This window comes from Lithobates pipiens, unplaced genomic scaffold, assembly GCF_037356315.1.
Source record: "Lithobates pipiens isolate NorthernLeopardFrog02 unplaced genomic scaffold, aLitPip1_a1.2 Scaffold_28, whole genome shotgun sequence".
NCBI lineage: Eukaryota > Metazoa > Chordata > Amphibia > Anura > Ranidae > Lithobates > Lithobates pipiens.
Genome location: NW_027507789.1, coordinates 20,169,933 through 20,189,174, shown reverse-complemented (window position 1 = coordinate 20,189,174; position 19,242 = coordinate 20,169,933).

Below are 19,242 nucleotides of genomic sequence, written 5' to 3'. Positions count from 1 at the left end.
GGAGGAAACCCACACAGGCACAGGGAGAACATGCAAACTCCAAGCAGGTAGTGTCGTGGTTGGGATTCTAACCAGCGACCCTTTTTGCTGCTAGGGAAGAGCCTTTCCTTGTTACTTACCTTACTTTAAAGCCAGTGATGCCACCACTGGGTCTCTGTGTGTCTCTATGCAGTGCAGGCAGATCGTGGCTGGTGGGAGGTGTGGACTTGTGGCTGGTGGGAGGGACCAGATCATGGCTGGTGGGAGGGGCTGGCAGGGTGCTGTACATAGCTTCCAGAAAACATCCCAGTGCTTCCTTTAAAAGGTTATCTGAAGGTTCATTTGTTTAAACAAACATGTCATACTTACCTCCTCTGTGCAGTTGGCCCCCGGTCCTCCTCTTCTGGGGTCCCTCGTCGGTGCTCCTGGCTCCTCCTCTTCTCTAGTGCCCCATTGGGGGAGCTGCTCTCCCTTTGGGCCACTTGTGCGGATGCGCTCCTATGTCCTGCTGCTGCATTCATTGACACAGACAGCAGGACTCGGCCCCCGCCCCCCACATTACTGAATTCGATTGACAGCCAATGACTGCGCTGCTATCAATCAGGAAACGAGACACTGGATGGAGCTGGCGTGCTCGTCCCCGTCACTGGAAAGACCGGGTTCAGGGAAGTAAAAGGGGGGAAGCTGCACTACAAGAGGTTTTTCACCCTAATGCATAGAATGTATTAAGGTGAAAAAACACGAGAGTTTACAATCCCTTTAAAACCCCTTGCCACCCAGGCCAATTCTGACACTTCTCTCCTACATGTAAAAATTATAATTTTTTTCCTTGAAAATTACTCAGAACCCCCAAACATATATGTGTGTTTTTTTTTTTTTTTAGCAGAGCATCAGGACCTCTGATGTGATGGAGAGACCTCTGATGTGATGGAGAGACCTCTGATGTGATGGAAGGACCTCTGATGTGGTGGGGGGACCTCTGAAGTGATGAGGAGCCTCTGATGTGATGGGGGGACCTCTGATGTGATGGAGAGACCTCTGATGTGATGGGGGGACCTCTGATGTGATGGAGAGACCTCTGATGTGATGGGGAGACCTCTGATGTGATGGGGGGACCTCTGATGTGATGGAGAGACCTCTGAAGTGATGAGGAGCCTCTGATGTGATGGGGGGACCTCTGATGTGATGGAGAGACCTCTGATGTGATGGAGAGACCTCTGATGTGATGGGGGACCTCTGATGTGATGGAGAGACCTCTGATGTGATGGAGAGACCTCTGATGTGATGGAGAGACCTCTGATGTGATGGAGAGACCTCTGATGTGATGGGAGGACCTCTGATGTGATGGGAGGACCTCTGAAGTGATGAGGAGCCTCTGATGTGATGGGAGGACCTCTGTTGTGATGGAAGGACCTCTGATGTGATGAGGAGCCTCTGATGTGATGGGGGGACCTCTGATGTGATGGGAGGACCTCTGATGTGATGGGAGGACCTCTGTTGTGATGGGGGGACCTCTGATGTGATGGAGAGACCTCTGATGTGATGGGAGGACCTCTGATGTGATGGGGGGACCTCTGATGTGATGAGGAGCCTCTGATGTGATGGGGGGACCTCTGTTGTGATGGAAGGACTGGGGAGCCTCTGATGTGATGGAAGGACCTCTGTTGTGATGGAAGGACCTCTGATGTGATGGGAGGACCTCTGATGTGATGGGGGGACCTCTGATGTGATGAGGAGCCTCTGATGTGATGGGAGGACCTCTGTTGTGATGGAAGGACCTCTGATGTGATGGGAGGACCTCTGATGTGATGGGAGGACCTCTGATGTGATGGGAGGACCTCTGATGTGATGGGAGGACCTCTGTTGTGATGAAAGGACCTCTGTTGTGATGGGAGGACGTCTGATGTTTTGGAGGGATCTCTTATGTGATGAGGAGCCTCTGGTGTGATGGGAGGACCTCTGATGTGATGGGAGGACCTCTGATGTGATGGGGTGCCTCTGATGTGATGGAGGACCTCTGAAGAGATGGAGGGACCTCTGAAGAGATGGAGGGACCTCTGAAGAGATGGAGGGACCTCTGATGTGATGGGGGGACCTCTGATGTGATGGGGGGACCTCTGATGTGATGGGGGGACCTCTGATGTGATGGGGGGACCTCTGATGTGATGGAAGGACCTCTGATGAGATGGAAGGACCTCTGATGAGATGGAGGATCTCTGATGTGATGGAAGGACCTCTGATGAGATGGAGGATCTCTGGTGTGATGGGAGGACCTCTGATGTGATGGGAGGACCTCTGATGTGATGGGGGGACCTCTGATGTGATGGGGGGACCTCTGATGTGATGGGAGGACCTCTGATGTGATGGAAGGACCTCTGATGAGATGGAGGATCTCTGATGTGATGGGAGGACCTCTGATGTGATGGGAGGACCTCTGATGTGATGGGGGGACCTCTGATGTGATGGGGGGACCTCTGATGTGATGGGAGGACCTCTGATGTGATGGGAGGACCTCTGATGTGATGGAAGGACCTCTGATGTGATGGAAGGACCTCTGATGAGATGGAGGATCTCTGATGTGATGGGAGGACCTCTGATGTGATGGGAGGACCTCTGATGTGATGGGGGGACCTCTGATGTGATGGGAGGACCTCTGATGTGATGGAAGGACCTCTGATGTGATGGAAGGACCTCTGATGTGATGGAAGGACCTCTGATGTGATGGGGGGACCTCTGATGTGATGGGGGGACCTCTGATGTGATGGGGTGCCTCTGATGTGATGGAGGACCTCTGAAGAGATGGAGGGACCTCTGAAGAGATGGAGGGACCTCTGAAGAGATGGAGGGACCTCTGATGTGATGGGGGGACCTCTGATGTGATGGGGGGACCTCTGATGTGATGGGGGGACCTCTGATGTGATGGGGGGACCTCTGATGTGATGGAAGGACCTCTGATGAGATGGAAGGACCTCTGATGAGATGGAGGATCTCTGATGTGATGGAAGGACCTCTGATGAGATGGAGGATCTCTGGTGTGATGGGAGGACCTCTGATGTGATGGGAGGACCTCTGATGTGATGGGGGGACCTCTGATGTGATGGGGGGACCTCTGATGTGATGGGAGGACCTCTGATGTGATGGAAGGACCTCTGATGAGATGGAGGATCTCTGATGTGATGGGAGGACCTCTGATGTGATGGGAGGACCTCTGATGTGATGGGGGGACCTCTGATGTGATGGGGGGACCTCTGATGTGATGGGAGGACCTCTGATGTGATGGGAGGACCTCTGATGTGATGGAAGGACCTCTGATGTGATGGAAGGACCTCTGATGAGATGGAGGATCTCTGATGTGATGGGAGGACCTCTGATGTGATGGGAGGACCTCTGATGTGATGGGGGGACCTCTGATGTGATGGGAGGACCTCTGATGTGATGGAAGGACCTCTGATGTGATGGAAGGACCTCTGATGTGATGGAAGGACCTCTGATGTGATGGGGGGACCTCTGATGAGATGGAGGACCTCTGATGTGATGGGAGGACCTCTGATGTGATGGAAGGACCTCTGATGAGATGGAGGACCTCTGATGTGATGGGGGGACCTCTGATGTGATGGAAGGACCTCTGATGTGATGGGAGGACCTCTGATGTGATGGGAGGACCTCTGATGTGATGGGAGGACCTCTGATGTGATGGGGGGACCTCTGATGTGATGGGAGGACCTCTGATGTGATGGAAGGACCTCTGATGTGATGGAAGGACCTCTGATGAGATGGAGGACCTCTGATGTGATGGTAGGACCTCTGATGTGATGGAAGGACCTCTGATGAGATGGAGGACCTCTGATGTGATGGAAGGACCTCTGATGAGATGGAGGACCTCTGATGTGATGGGAGGACCTCTGATGAGATGGAGGATCTCTGATGTGATGGGAGGACCTCTGATGTGATGGAAGGACCTCTGATGAGATGGAGGACCTCTGATGTGATGGGAGGACCTCTGATGTGATGGAAGGACCTCTGATGAGATGGAGGACCTCTGATGTGATGGAAGGACCTCTGATGAGATGGAGGACCTCTGATGTGATGGGAGGACCTCTGATGTGATGGAAGGACCTCTGATGAGATGGAGGATCTCTGATGTGATGGGAGGACCTCTGATGTGATGGAAGGACCTCTGATGAGATGGAGGACCTCTGATGTGATGGGAGGACCTCTGATGTGATGGAAGGACCTCTGATGAGATGGAGGACCTCTGATGTGATGGGAGGACCTCTGATGTGATGGGAGGACCTCTGATGTGATGGAAGGACCTCTGATGAGATGGAGGATCTCTGATGTGATGGGAGGACCTCTGATGTGGTGGAGGGACAGCTGAAGAGATGGAGAGACCTCTAAAGTCATGGAGGGACCTCTGGAGCGATGGAGGGACCTCTGATGTGAAAAGAGGCTTCTGGCTAAGTCAATTTCAGTCAACAGACGGTTGTGTGCATTGTCCCAGGCTCAGGTATTTCACTGATAAGGAACATTTACGTTTCATACATCTTGGTCAGGGATGCCTCCAGATTTTGATTATTTGAATAGGGTAGTAGAGTGTTGGGACTGAAAGAAAAAGGTCAAGTAAAATGGGTCTAGATCAGTGATGGCGAAGCTTGTCTCCCCAGAAGTTTTGGAACTACATTTCCCATGATGCTCACCTACACTGCAAAGTGCATGAGAATCATAGGAAATGTAGTTGCAAAACATCTGGGGTGCCAAGGTTTGCCATCACTGGTCTAGATGATGATGTGCTCTTACTATGGACGGCTCTGTGATCTTGAATGAAGGTGAATAAAAAAAAATGAACATATAAGGACAGATTTAATTACAGACACACCTCTCGATTAAATTAAATGAATTGGTTGCAATCTGATGCACATAAATGTATCTAAATCACGGATGGTTTGAACTCTTACTCGCCTTTTTCTTTTTCCATCCCAAAGACACAACAAGAGGAAATCTCTCTAATAAAAGGGAAAATCCTCTTTGTTGCAAGATCAAGTGTCCCCGTTAGAAGATCTCCCCTCTATTCCTGTCACAGTGACAACAAATACATCTTGAATGTCCCATCCCTCTCTCTTCTGGTGACAATGGTGACCACTCACTTTGCTCAGCTACGTGAGTCACCTTCGGGACTTCTAAATATTCATGCTGGGGGGGGGGGGGGGAGGGGGGGTCCGGTGTTGTCAGTCACATTAACTGTCGTGCGTGGGAACATCCCAGGGAACATCCCACCTCTTATCATTTCCAATATCTGGTGACCAAGCTGTGACACTTCCAGTTAAGCCGACATCTAATTCATCGATTGCCTCTTATCTCAGGGAGCGTGCTGCGGTGGGCTGTCAGGATCGGGGTGACTCACAAGTCTTTGTGCCCCCTCCATACACAGGCAGCCTATGGCTCATCCCATACCGGGAACTACAAGGCTCAGAATACAAGTAGCCAGGGAGCCATTGCCCACTGGAAGGGACACTGATTGGAGGACAGCTCAGTGGTCTGTTAGCCTAAAGCAGTGATGGCAAACCTTGGCACCCCAGATGTTTTTGGAACTACATTTCCCATGATGCTCCACTACACTGCAGAGTGCATGAGCATCATGGGAAATGTAGTTCCAAAACATCTGGGGTGCCAAGGTTCGCCTTCACTGGCCTAAAGCAAGGATGGACAACCTTGGCCCCCAAGATGTTTTGGAACTACGTTTCCCATGATGCTCATGCACTCTGCAGTGTAGTGGAGCATCATGGGAAATGTAGTTCCAAAACATCTGGGGTGCCAAGGTATGCCATCACTGGCCTAAAGGGTCTTGCGGTTCTGGGGGCACTTCCCTCCAGGGGTGCTCGCTGTATAGAATGCCCATCATTATTTGTACTTCCTCCTACAATCAATAAACATGCATCCAAGCTGGCTCCAGAAAATGCATCCCTTTAGCTGCCGGAAGGAGATAAGTCGGTCCCGTTGGGAACTGATGCCAATTGTGAAGCACTACATAATAGACAACAGATCATTGGGCCTTCTTATAAAGGTGGGCGGGCTATGGAGAGATCCAGGGCCTGCCTATTGGGTGTTATTTTTCACTTGCTGCATGCTTGAGAAGTGACGAGTGTTTTCGGGAGCCCACCTATCTCCCTTCACTGGTTTTCATTAAAAGGGAATTTGCACTTCCGGAGGTGAAGAGCAAAACAGTGAGTTGGCTTTAAAGGGGAGCTCCAGTTTCAACGATTATAAAAAAATAAAATGGGAATGGACAGGCCCTCCCCACAGCACATACTTACCTATCCTTCACTCCTCTATGGCTACCTTTAACTGCCAGGAGAAAAGACATCTACCCACATCAATTGACCCACTCCCCTTTCTGCCATGGCACAGTGCTGGTGGCGTGGTAATGTTGGGTGTCACACCGGGGTGGGAAAAGTCTCCAAACTGTGGCCCCTTGCTTGCCTTCATCTGGCTCTTAGGACACTATTCCCCCCAATGACAGCAAGGATGGGGCACCATGACACCAATGATGGGGCACTATTCCTTTCATTAACACCAACAATGGGCACTATTCCTCCCACAGACACCAACGATGGGGCACTATTCCTCCCATTGACACCAACGATGGGGCACTATTCCTCCCATTGACACCAACGATGGGGCACTATTCCTCCCATTGACACCAACGATGGGGCACTATTCCTCCCATTGACACCAACGATGGGGCACTATTCCTCCCACTGACACCAATGATGGGGCACTATTCCTCCCACTGACACCAATGATGGGGCACTATTCCTTTCATTAAAACCAACAATGGGCACTATTTCTCCCACTGACACCAACGATGGGGCACTATTCTTCCCACTGACACCAATGATGGGGCACTATTCCTCCCACTGACACCAACGATGGGGCACTATTCCTCCCACTGACACCAACGATGGGGCACTATTCCTCCCACTGACACCAACGATGGGGCACTATTCCTCCCACTGACACCAATGATGGGGCACTATTCCTCCCACTGACACCAATGATGGGGCACTATTCCTCCCATTGACACCAACGATGGGGCACTATTCCTCCCACTGACACCAATGATGGGGCACTATTCCTTTCATTAAAACCAACAATGGGCACTATTCCTCCCACAGACACCAACGATGGGGCACTATTCCTCCCACTGACACCAACGATGGGGCACTATTCCTCCCACTGACACCAATGATGGGGCACTATTCCTTCCACTGACACCAACGATGGGGCACTATTCCTCCTACTGACACTAATGATGGGACACTATTCCTCCCACTGACACCAACAATGGGGCACTATTCATACCAATGATGGGGCACTATTCATACCAATGATGGGGCACTATTCCTCCCACTGGCACCAATGATGGGGCACTATTCCTCCCACTGGCACCAACAATGGGGCACTATTCCTCCCACTGGCACCAACAATGGGGCACTATTCCTCCTATTCATTTTCACCCTATAGATGAAAATAATGGGGCACTAGTTCTCCCACTGATATCAATGATGGGGCACTATTCCTCCCACTGACCCCAACAATGGGGCACTATTCCTCCAGCTGACACCATTGATAAGGAACTATTTTTCTCAATGATACCAATGATGGGGCACTATTCCTCCCACTGACCAATGATGGGGAACTGTTCCTCCCACTGACACCAATGATGGGACACTATTCCTTCCACTGACACCAACAATGGGGCACTATTCCTCATATTCATACCAATGATGGGGCACTATTTCTCCTACTTACTGACACTATTGACTTTCCATTGAAAACAAAACGGCCGGCATAGCGCCACTGTAGTGGCGCTATGTGGGTGGTTTTAACCCTTTTTCGGCCGCTAGCGGGGCGGTTTTAATAGCGCCGCTAACATGACGGTAAATCAGTGCTAAAGCGCTACTTTACCGGCGGCGCCCACCCACCCCAGTGTGGAAGTAGCCTTATGACCTGTACACACAGTCTGACTTTCCGACAAAAAAAACCGCGCAATCGGATCTTGTTGGAAAATCCGATCGTGTGTGGGCTCCATCTGACTTTTTCCGTCGGAATTTCCAACACACAAAGTTTGAGAGCTGGATCTAAAATTTTACGACGACAAAATCCGATCATTTAAATTTGGATCGTGTAGACAATTCCGACGGACAAAGTGCTACGCCTGCTCAGAATAAATTACGAGACAAAAGCCATTGGCTACTGCCCTCTTTATATTCCCGTCGTACGTCACCGTGTTCTGAACGATTGGATTTTCTGACAACTTTGTGCGACCGCGTGTATGCAAGACAAGTTTGGGCCAAAATCCTTTGGAAAACGGATTTTGTCGTTGGAATGTCCGACCGTGTGTACAGGGCATTAGAGTGGAGACTGTGAGCCAGGCCTTCTCATCCACATCAGTGCCTGGCCTCACAAATGCGCTTCTGGAAGAATGGTCAAACATTCCCATAGACACCCTCCTAAACCTTGTGGACGGCCTTCCCAGAAGAGTTGAAGCTGTTATAGCCGCAAAGGGTGGTGAACTCAATATTGAACCCTACGGACTAAGACTGGGATGCCATTAAAGTTCATGTGGGTGTAATGGCAGGCGTCCCAATACTTTTGGTAATATATGATAGTATGTCAGCTTTTAAACCTTAAAAAAGGGGGAGTTTGACCCCTGAAACGCGTTGGTGGTCTCCTGGTCGCTTATATGATGTTCAGTTGCACACAGGTAGATTTTCAATTCTGGGTCACCCTCCCGCCTCCATAGGTGACCCCATTTTCTGGAGAACAGCTCTTGTGTCCAGTATTCATTTATCCGATAGGCAGAAGGTTTATACCCAGCGCCCGGTATTCACCACTAAACCCAGCAGTTCCATCACAGCGCCCAATATCTGCACATCTACACCTGAAATATTAATGAGTTCCCCGCACAGATGGCACGGCGCCCCCTCCCTCCTCGGAGGGGGACCACAGCTGTGTCTCATGAACATTTAAAGTAATGAGTAGCGCTGATCTCATTTCACGCTGCTCGGAAAACGCGCCCCCTTTACGACACCGCCAGGAACGCTTCAATCAGCATGTGTTTATAATCAATTCTTACCCATAACCATTATATGACCAGCACAGAACCGCCCGTCTCATACCGAGGGGCGCATACACACAACAGACGCTCAGCGGAGGACTGATCACCGATTAGTGTAATGGGAACGCTGACAGTCATCCTAAATGCCAAGAGAGGCGCTAAAGGATGATCAAGTTCCTGTGTGCTATGACATCATAATGTACAGAACTGGGGTAAAGCGCCTCTAAATTAGAGATGCGCCGAAAAGGAAAATTCAGGATCAAAACCGAGAATTCGGGATGCACTTGGCTGGAAACCAAAACCAAAACCGACAGTTTAAAAAAAAAAAAAAAAAAAAAAGTTTTAAATGTATTTAATGTGGCTGCCGTCTTTGCATTGAAGTCAATAGGGGGCGTTTTTTTGCATTGAAGCCAGTGGGACGCGATTTGGCAATGCAGTCAATGGGACAAGATTTTGCGTTTAAGTCAATAAGGGGAGTTTTTGCACTGAAGTCAATAGGGTGTAAAATTTGAATCCAAGTCAATGGGACACGATTCTGCATTGAAGTCAATAGGGGGCGTTTTTGCATAGAATTCAATAAAACCTGATTTTGCATTGAAGTCAATGAGACGCGATTTTGTATCAAAGTCAATGAGACGCGATTTTGTATCAAAGTCAATGAGACGCGATTTTGTATCAAAGTCAATGAGACGCGATTTTGTATCAAAGTCAATGAGACGCGATTTTGTATCAAAGTCAATGAGACGCGATTTTGTATCAAAGTCAATGAGACGCGATTTTGTATCAAAGTCAATGAGACGCGATTTTGTATCAAAGTCAATGAGACGCGATTTTGTATCGATGACAGTGGGATGCAATTTTGCATCGATGTCAGTGGGATGCAATTTTACATTGATGTCAGTGGGATGCAAATTTGCATTGATGTCAGTGGGATGCAATTTTGCATTGATGTCAGTGGGACGCAGCATGCCATTATGGGCACTTATTCTTCCCCTATCGGCAAAACGGCAATAACCCTACCTGTGGGTCAATAGGGGATGTTTTCTCATTGAAATAAATGGGAAGCAATTTTGTATTCAAGTCAATAAGGGGAGTTTTTGCATTGAAGCCAGTGGGACGCGATTTGGCAATGCAGTCAATGGGACAAGATTTTGCATTAAAGTCAATAAGGAGAGTTTTTGCACTGAAGTGAATAGGACATGAATTTGCATCCAAGTCATTGGGACGCGATTCTGCATTGAATCAATAGGAGGCGTTTTTGCATAGAATTCAATAAAACAAGATTTTGCATTGAAGTCAATGGGACACGATTTTGTATTAAAGTCAATGGGATGCTATTTTACATTAAAGTCAATGAGATTCAATTTTGCATTGAAGTCAGTGGGACACAGCATGCCATTATGGGCACTTTTTTTTTTTCCTATCAGCAAAACGCCAATAACCCTATCTGAGGGTCAATAGGGGATGTTTTTGCATTGAAATCAATGGGAAGCAATTTTGCATTGAAGTCAACAAGGGGAGTTTTTGCATTGAAGTCAATAGGATGTGAATTTCCATCCAAGTCAATGGGACATGATTCTGCATTGAAGTCAATAGGTGGCATTCCATACTGGGGGATTTCCAGCATTCCTCTCCTACATGTAAAAATCATAATTTTTTGCTAGAAAATTACCCAGAACCCACAAACCGCCATTTTATTCCCTAGGGTCTCTGAAAAAAAAATAATTATATAATTATTTTTAGCAGAGACTCTAGGGAATAAAATGGCAGTCATTGCAATTTTTTATGTCACACAGTATTTGCACGGCAATTTGTCAAACGCGTTTTTTTGGGGGAAAAAAAAAAACACTTGTCACATAAATAAAAAAAAACAAAAAAAAAACAACAGTTAGCCCTTATATTTTTGTATAATATAACAGATGATGTTACGCAGAGTAAATAGATAACTAACATGTTATGCTTTAAAATTGCACACGCTTGTGGAATGGCGCCAAATTTCGGTGCTCGAGGGAGTGGGGCGCTTACATTTTTTATTTTTATTGGGATTTTTTGTTTTTTTACACTTTCTTTTTAATTTGCTTTGATCATTTTTATTGCTATTATAAGGAATGTAAACATCCTTTGTAATGGGAATAGTGCTTGATCTGTCCCGTTTATGGAGAGAGGTGGGGTTCATAAGACAAATAGAGCTTTCTCTTGGAGGTATTTAATCACCGCTGTGGGTTTTATCTTTTGCTTAACAAACTAAAAAACACTGAACATCTATAAAAATAAAATAATAATAATAATAATAATAATAAAAAAAAAAAAGTTTTCTTTGTTATAAAATTTAGCAAATAAGTAATTGTTCTTCACTGATTTGCTTTGAATAGGTGGAACCAATAGGCTGCACTGATGGACAGTGATTGGCACTGATGGGCTGCACTGATGGACAGTGATGGGCACCGATAGTCTGTACTGATGGACAGTGATGGGCACCGATAGTCTGTACTGATGGACAGTGATGGGCACCGATAGTCTGTACTGATGGACAGTGATGGGCACCGATAGGCTGCACTGATGGACAGTGATGGGCACCGATAGTCTGTACTGATGGACAGTGATGGGCACCGATAGTCTGTACTGATGGACAGTGATGGGCACCGATAGTCTGTACTGATGGACAGTGATGGGCACCGATAGTCTGTACTGATGGACAGTGATGGGCACCGATAGTCTGTACTGATGGACAGTGATGGGCACCGATAGTCTGTACTGATGGACAGTGATGGGCACCGATAGTCTGTACTGATGGACAGTGATGGGCACCGATAGTCTGTACTGATGGACAGTGATGGGCACCGATAGTCTGTACTGATGGACAGTGATGGGCACCGATAGTCTGTACTGATGGACAGTGATGGGCACCGATAGTCTGTACTGATGGACAGTGATGGGCACCGATAGTCTGTACTGATGGACAGTGATGGGCACCGATAGTCTGTACTGATGGACAGTGATGGGCACCGATAGTCTGTACTGATGGACAGTGATGGGCACCGATAGTCTGTACTGATGGACAGTGATGGGCACCGATAGGCTGCACTGATGGACAGTGATGGGCACCGATAGTCTGTACTGATGGACAGTGATGGGCACCGATAGTCTGTACTGATGGACAGTGATGGGCACCGATAGTCTGTACTGATGGACAGTGATGGGCACCGATAGTCTGTACTGATGGACAGTGATGGGCACCGATAGGCTGCACTGATGGACAGTGATGGGCACCGATAGTCTGTACTGATGGACAGTGATGGGCACCGATAGTCTGTACTGATGGACAGTGATGGGCACCGATAGTCTGTACTGATGGACAGTGATGGGCACCGATAGTCTGTACTGATGGACAGTGATGGGCACCGATAGTCTGTACTGATGGACAGTGATGGGCACCGATAGGCTGCACTGATGGACAGTGATGGGCACCGATAGGCTGCACTGATGGACAGTGATGGGCACCGATAGGCTGCACTGATGGACAGTGATGGGCACCGATAGGCTGCACTGATGGACAGTGATGGGCACCGATAGGCTGCACTGATGGGCACCGATGGACTGCACTAATGGACAGTGATGGGCACCGATAGTCTGTACTGATGGACAGTGATGGGCACCGATAGTCTGTACTGATGGACAGTGATGGGCACCGATAGGCTGCACTGATGGGCACCGATGGACTGCACTAATGGACAGTGATGGGCACCGATAGTCTGTACTGATGGACAGTGATGGGCACCGATAGTCTGTACTGATGGACAGTGATGGGCACCGATAGGCTGCACTGATGGGCACCGATGGACTGCACTAATGGACAGTGATGGGCACCGATAATCTGTACTGATGGACAGTGATGGGCACCGATAGTCTGTACTGATGGACAGTGATGGGCACCGATAGTCTGTACTGATGGACAGTGATGGGCACCGATAGTCTGTACTGATGGACAGTGATGGGCACCGATAGTCTGTACTGATGGACAGTGATGGGCACCGATAGTCTGTACTGATGGACAGTGATGGGCACCGATAGGCTGCACTGATGGACAGTGATGGGCAACGATAGGCTGCACTGATGGACAGTGATGGGCAACGATAGGCTGCACTGATGGACAGTGATGGGCAACGATAGTCTGTACTGATGGACAGTGATGGGCAACGATAGTCTGTACTCATTGGGCAACGATAGTCTGTACTCATTGGGCAACGATAGTCTGTACTGATGGACAGTGATGGGCAACGATAGTCTGTACTGATGGACAGTGATGGGCAACGATAGTCTGTACTGATGGACAGTGATGGGCAACGATAGTCTGTACTGATGGACAGGGATGGGCACCGATGGACTGCACTAATGGACAGTGATGGGCACCGATAGTCTGTACTGATGGACAGTGATGGGCACCGATAGTCTGTACTGATGGACAGTGATGGGCACCGATAGTCTGTACTGATGGACAGTGATTGGCACCGATAGGCTGCACTGATGGACAGTGATTGGCACCGATAGGCTGCACTGATGGACAGTGATGGGCAACGATAGGCTGCACTGATGGACAGTGATGGGCAACGATAGGCTGCACTGATGGGCAACGATAGTCTGTACTGATGGACAGTGATGGGCAACGATAGTCTGTACTGATGGACAGTGATGGGCAACGATAGTCTGTACTGATGGACAGTGATGGGCAACGATAGTCTGTACTGATGGACAGGGATGGGCACCGATGGACTGCACTGATGGACAGTGATGGACACCGATAGGCTGCACTGATGGACAGTGATGGGCACCGATAGGCTGCACTGATGGACAGTGATGGGCACCGATAGGCTGCACTGATGGACAGTGATGGGCACCGATAGGCTGCACTGATGGGAACCAATAAGCTGCACTGATGGACAGTCTGGGGACTTGTAGTTTTGCAGCTGGAGGTCTGCTAATTGCATCTCTCTGCCATAGGTGCTCAACCTGTGGCCCTACAGGTGTTGTGGCACTACAAGTTCCATCATGTCTCTGCCTTTTGGAGCCATACTTGTAATTGTCAGCCTTGCAATGCCTCATGGGACTTGTAGTTCCACAAAAGCTGGAGGGCCACAGGTTGAGCACCCATGCCTTAGGCCTTGTTCGCATGAGCATACAAAAGTGTATACCTGTGTGAGGCCACTTTTACCCACACAGGGGCACATACAGGGCAGGACTTAGGGTGGTGGGGGCCCCTGGGCTTGAGTCACTTTTGGGCCCTACCTTCTATACATTACCGTATTTATGGGCATATAACATGCACCCCAAGTTTAGGAGGGAAGTTTAAGGAAAAAAAACTTAAATTTAAACGCCCATCAATGCAGCCTTGTCCAGTGTAATTTGCAGCCTTGAAGTTTAAAAATGGCGCAGCCGAGATACAGAGTCCTGTGTATCTTGGCGGCTCTCCTGTCCTCTTGGCGGCTCTCGGGTCCTCTCGGCGGCTCTCGGGGCCTCTCGGCGGCTCTCACAGTCCCAAACGGAGCTGAGAGTAGCCGAGTGTACTCAGCTCGGCTCAGAGTTACGCCCATTCCCTTTGTTATGTCCATCATAGGGTGGGACTGGGCGTGACTGTGAGCGGAGCCGAGTACACTCAACTATGTATCTCGGCGGGGCCCCCTATTGGGCGGGGCCCATGAGCTTGAGCCCAGTCAAGCCCAATGGTAAGTCCTGCCCTGGGCACATAGGTGCTCCAGATAGTCCCATTCATGTCAGTTGAGATGCCTCTCCTGCCCCCCCCCCCATTTGACAACTGTGTGGGTGCAGGGCCCCCAAATGCACACAGACTCTGATTAGGGCCATGCATGCGCACTGATGTCAAATTAGGAGCGGCAGCCAAGTCCTAATTGTCATGAATGGGGCTGCCTGCAGGGGGGATGCATGAAACACCTGTGTGCCCCCATGTGGGTAGACACAGCCCTCACATGGGGGTACCCTGTAGTACGCCTGTATGAACGGGGCCCGTGCATGGTTGGTAAGGAGTTAATAAGACTACGGGTTCAATTAAGCGGTTGACTTTAGGAACAGCTCTTTGCTGATCAATGGAAACAAGGTAATCTTGACACATTTGGTCTCCCTGTCAATAAGCAGCTCCCCGGCCACGTGAGCGGAATACGCCGGCGTGATTTATTGAATTTACCCCTGAGAATTGTTCTTCTGTTCTGCAAGAAGAAGAAAAAAAAAAACTATTTTAATTTAAAAACCAATCTGGTAAATAGACAGGAAGAAGGGATACGAGGAGAATAGTGGAGAAGCCTCAGGAAGATGGAAAATAAAATAAGAGGAACACCAGAGATTATTTCTAGAAATCAGAGCTTTGGGAAATGATATTGTCCATCGCAAGAAAAATACGTTCATCTGAAAGCTGGAAACCTCCACCTCACTTCTCTGTATGTGTCACAAATACACCCCGGAGCCCCGATTTATTTAAAGTGTAAGCTCGGCCTTACATGAAAAGCACAGCGCTGCCCCATATGGGTATAGTAGTAGAGCGAGCTAAACCTACCCACCAGCCTGGGCTCCCTTACCGTTTAACCACTTGCCACCCAGGGCACGGTTTTAATTGGGGGAATCTAGGATGGAAAAGGACCTGGGGGTCCTAGTAGATGACAGGCTCAGCAATGGCATGCAATGCCAAGCTGCTGCTAACAAAGCAAACAGAATATTGACATTAAAAAGGGGATTCATTCCAGAGATAAAACGATAATTCTCCCGCTCTACAAGACTCTGGTCCGGCCGCACCTGGAGTATGCTGTCCAATTCTGGGCACCAGTCCTCAGGAAGGATGTACTGGAAATGGAGCGATGTACAAAGAAGGGCAACAAAGCTAACAAAGGGTCTGGAGGATATTAGTTATGAGGAAAGGTTGGGAGCACTGAACTTATTCTCTTTGGAGAAGAGACGCCTCAGAGGGGATATGATTTCAATATACAAATACCATACTGGTGACCTCACAATAGGGAGAAAACTTTTTCGCAAAAGGGAGTTTAACAACTAGCCACTCATTAAAATTAGAAGAAAGGTTTAACCTTAAACTAGGTAGAGGGTTCTTTACTGAAAGAGCGGCAAGGATGTGGAATTCCCTTCCACAGGCGGTGGTCTCAGCGGGGGGCCATCGATAGTTTCAAAAAAACTATTAGATTAGCACCTGAACGACCGCAACATACAGGGATATACAATGTAATACTGACATATAATCACACACATAGGTTGTATTTGATGGACTTGTCTTTTTTTCAATCTCACCTACTACGTAACTATATTAAGAAAAATTACTTTTTAGTAATGTAGATTTAGTAGTATAGATGTTCAGAAGTTTACAGTACAGATTTTCTGAGAGCAGAGGGCCAGTAGATTAAAACGGTGGCGGTTGCATTTTTTGCAACGGTCAGCAGTTATCAATGGATGAGCAAGAGCGGAAGGAGCAATGGGTGAGCAACGGCTGGCAGGTATCAATAGGCAAGCAACTAGCATCAAAGAGCAACGGCCGGCAGGTATCAATGGGCTAGCAACGGGCAGCAAAGAGCAACGGCCAGCAGGTATCAATGGGCGAGCAACAGGCAGCAAAGAGCAACGGTCGGCAGGTATCAATGGGCGAGCAACGGGCAGCAAAGAGAAACGGCCGGCAGGTATCAATGGGCGAGCAACGGGCAGCAAAGAGCAACGGCCGGCAGGTATCAATGGGCGAGCAACGGGCAGCAAAGAGCAACGGCCGGCAGGTATCAATGGGCGAGCAACTGGCAGCAAAGAGCAACGGCCGGCAGGTATCAATGGGCGAGCAACTGGCAGCAAAGAGCAACGGCCGGCAGGTATCAATGGGCGAGCAACGGGCAGCAAAGAGCAACGGCCGGCAGGTATCAATGGGCGAGCAACGGGCAGCAAAGAGCAACGGCCGGCAGGTATCAATGGGCGAGCAACGGACAGCAAAGAGCAACGGCCGGCAGGTATCAATGGGCGAGCAACGGGCAGCAAAGAGCAACGGCCGGCAGGTATCAATGGGCGAGCAACGGGCAGCAAAGAGCAACGGCTGGCAGGTATCAATGGGCGAGCAACGGGCAGCAAAGAGCAACAGGCGGCAGGTATCAATGGGCTAGCAACGGGCAGCAAAGAGCAACGGCCGACAGGTATCAATGGGCGAGCAACGGGCAGCAAAGAGCAACGGCCGGCAGGTATCAATGGGCGAGCAACGGGCAGCAAAGAGCAACGGGCAGCAGCTATCATTGGCGAGCAAAGGCCAGCATCAATGGGCAGCACAATGGCTAATGGGTTAGCACTTCCACATAGATACAAACAAACCCAAGGATGAACCGAGGAAAAAAACCAAGCTTTGCTTACCACCAGCCCACAGACAACCAATTAACCTGTCTAACAATATGCGTTAAAAACAGGGGTTTAGTCTGCACACATTTGCAAATGCATGCGTAAGCCACAGAGCCCCGCCAAGGCACCCCGATATCTGTGGTACCTAACACTGACTTATGAGTGTCCCCACAATGGAGGCACATGCATTTTAATGGATAGGTGAGAGCAGGTGGACTGAAGGGGAGCCACCCCTCCTTAAAAGGTACATGAGCACACTGAACACCCAGCACAATGGCAACACAGGTGTCAGTAGGATGTTTTTAACGCATATTGTTAGACAGGTTAATTGGTTGTCTGTGGGCTGGTGGTAAGCAAAGCTTGTTTTTTTCCTCGGTTCATCCTTGGGTTTGTTTGTATCTATTGTTAGCCTTCCAAGTTTCTTCCTGCGATAGCCAGCTATAGGTGAGAGCGGGTGGCGTCTTTTTTCGTCACTGGTCGTGTTTTTAGCACTTCCACATAGCAGCACTAGGGTCGCTGGTTCAAATCCCAACCCGGACACTACCTGTCTAGAGTTTGCCATGCTTGGGGTTCTTCCCACACTCTGGGATGCTGGTAAGTTAATTGGCTCCTGTCTAAATTGGACCTAGTATGTGAATGGATGAATGTGAGTCAGGGACCTTAGATTGTAAGCTCCATGGGGGGCAGGGACTGTTGTGAGTGTATAATATACTGTATATGTAAACCACTGTGTAAATGACAGCGCTTTAGACAATGGATATTAAAAAAAAAACCTACACACTCCTGTTAAAATGTCAGGTTTCTGTGATGTAAAAATAAATAAGACAAAAAAAAAAACCTCTGAAATTATTTATCTTTAAGTAAAATTTAAAAAAATAAAATAATGTGATTGCATAAGTGTGCACACCCTCTTATAACTTTCGATGTAGCTGTGTTCAGAATTAAGCAATCGCATTCAAACTCATGTTAAATAGGAGTCAGTACTTAGATGCCATCATTTAAAGTTCCTCTGATTAACCCCAAATAAAAAGTTCAGCTGTTCTAGTAGGTCTTTCCTGACATTTTCTTAGTCGCATCCTACAGCAAAATCCATGGTCCTCAGAGAGCTTCCACAGCATCAGAGGGATCTCATTATTAAACGGTATCAGTCAGGAGAAGGTATCAAAAGAATGTCCAAGGCATTAGATATACCATGGAACACAGTGAAGACCGTCATCATCATCAAGTGGAGAAAATATGGCACAACAGTGACATCACCGAGAACTGGACGTCCCTCCAAGATTGATGAAAAGACGAGAAGAAAACTGATCAGGGAGGCGGCCAAGAGGTCTACAGCAACATTAAAGGAGCTGCAGGAATATCTGGCAAGTACTGGATGTGCGGTACACGTGACAACAATGTCCCGGATTCTTCATATGTCTGGGCTATGGGGTAGAGTGGGAAGCCTTTTCTTACAAATAAAAAAACATCCAATCCCGGCTAAATTTTGCACAAACACATCTGATGTCTCCCAAAAGCACGTGGGAAAATATGTTCTGGTCTAATGAAACCAAGGCTGAACTTTTTGGCTTTAATTCCAAAAGATATGTTTGGTGCAAAAACAACAGTGCACATCACCAAAAGAATACCATACCTACTGTGAAACACGGTGGTGGCAGCATCATGCTTCTGAGCTGTTTTTTTTTCAGCTGGAACAGGGGACCTTAGTGAAGGTAGAGGGAATTATGAACAGTTCCAAATACCAGTCAATATTGGCATAAAACCTTCAG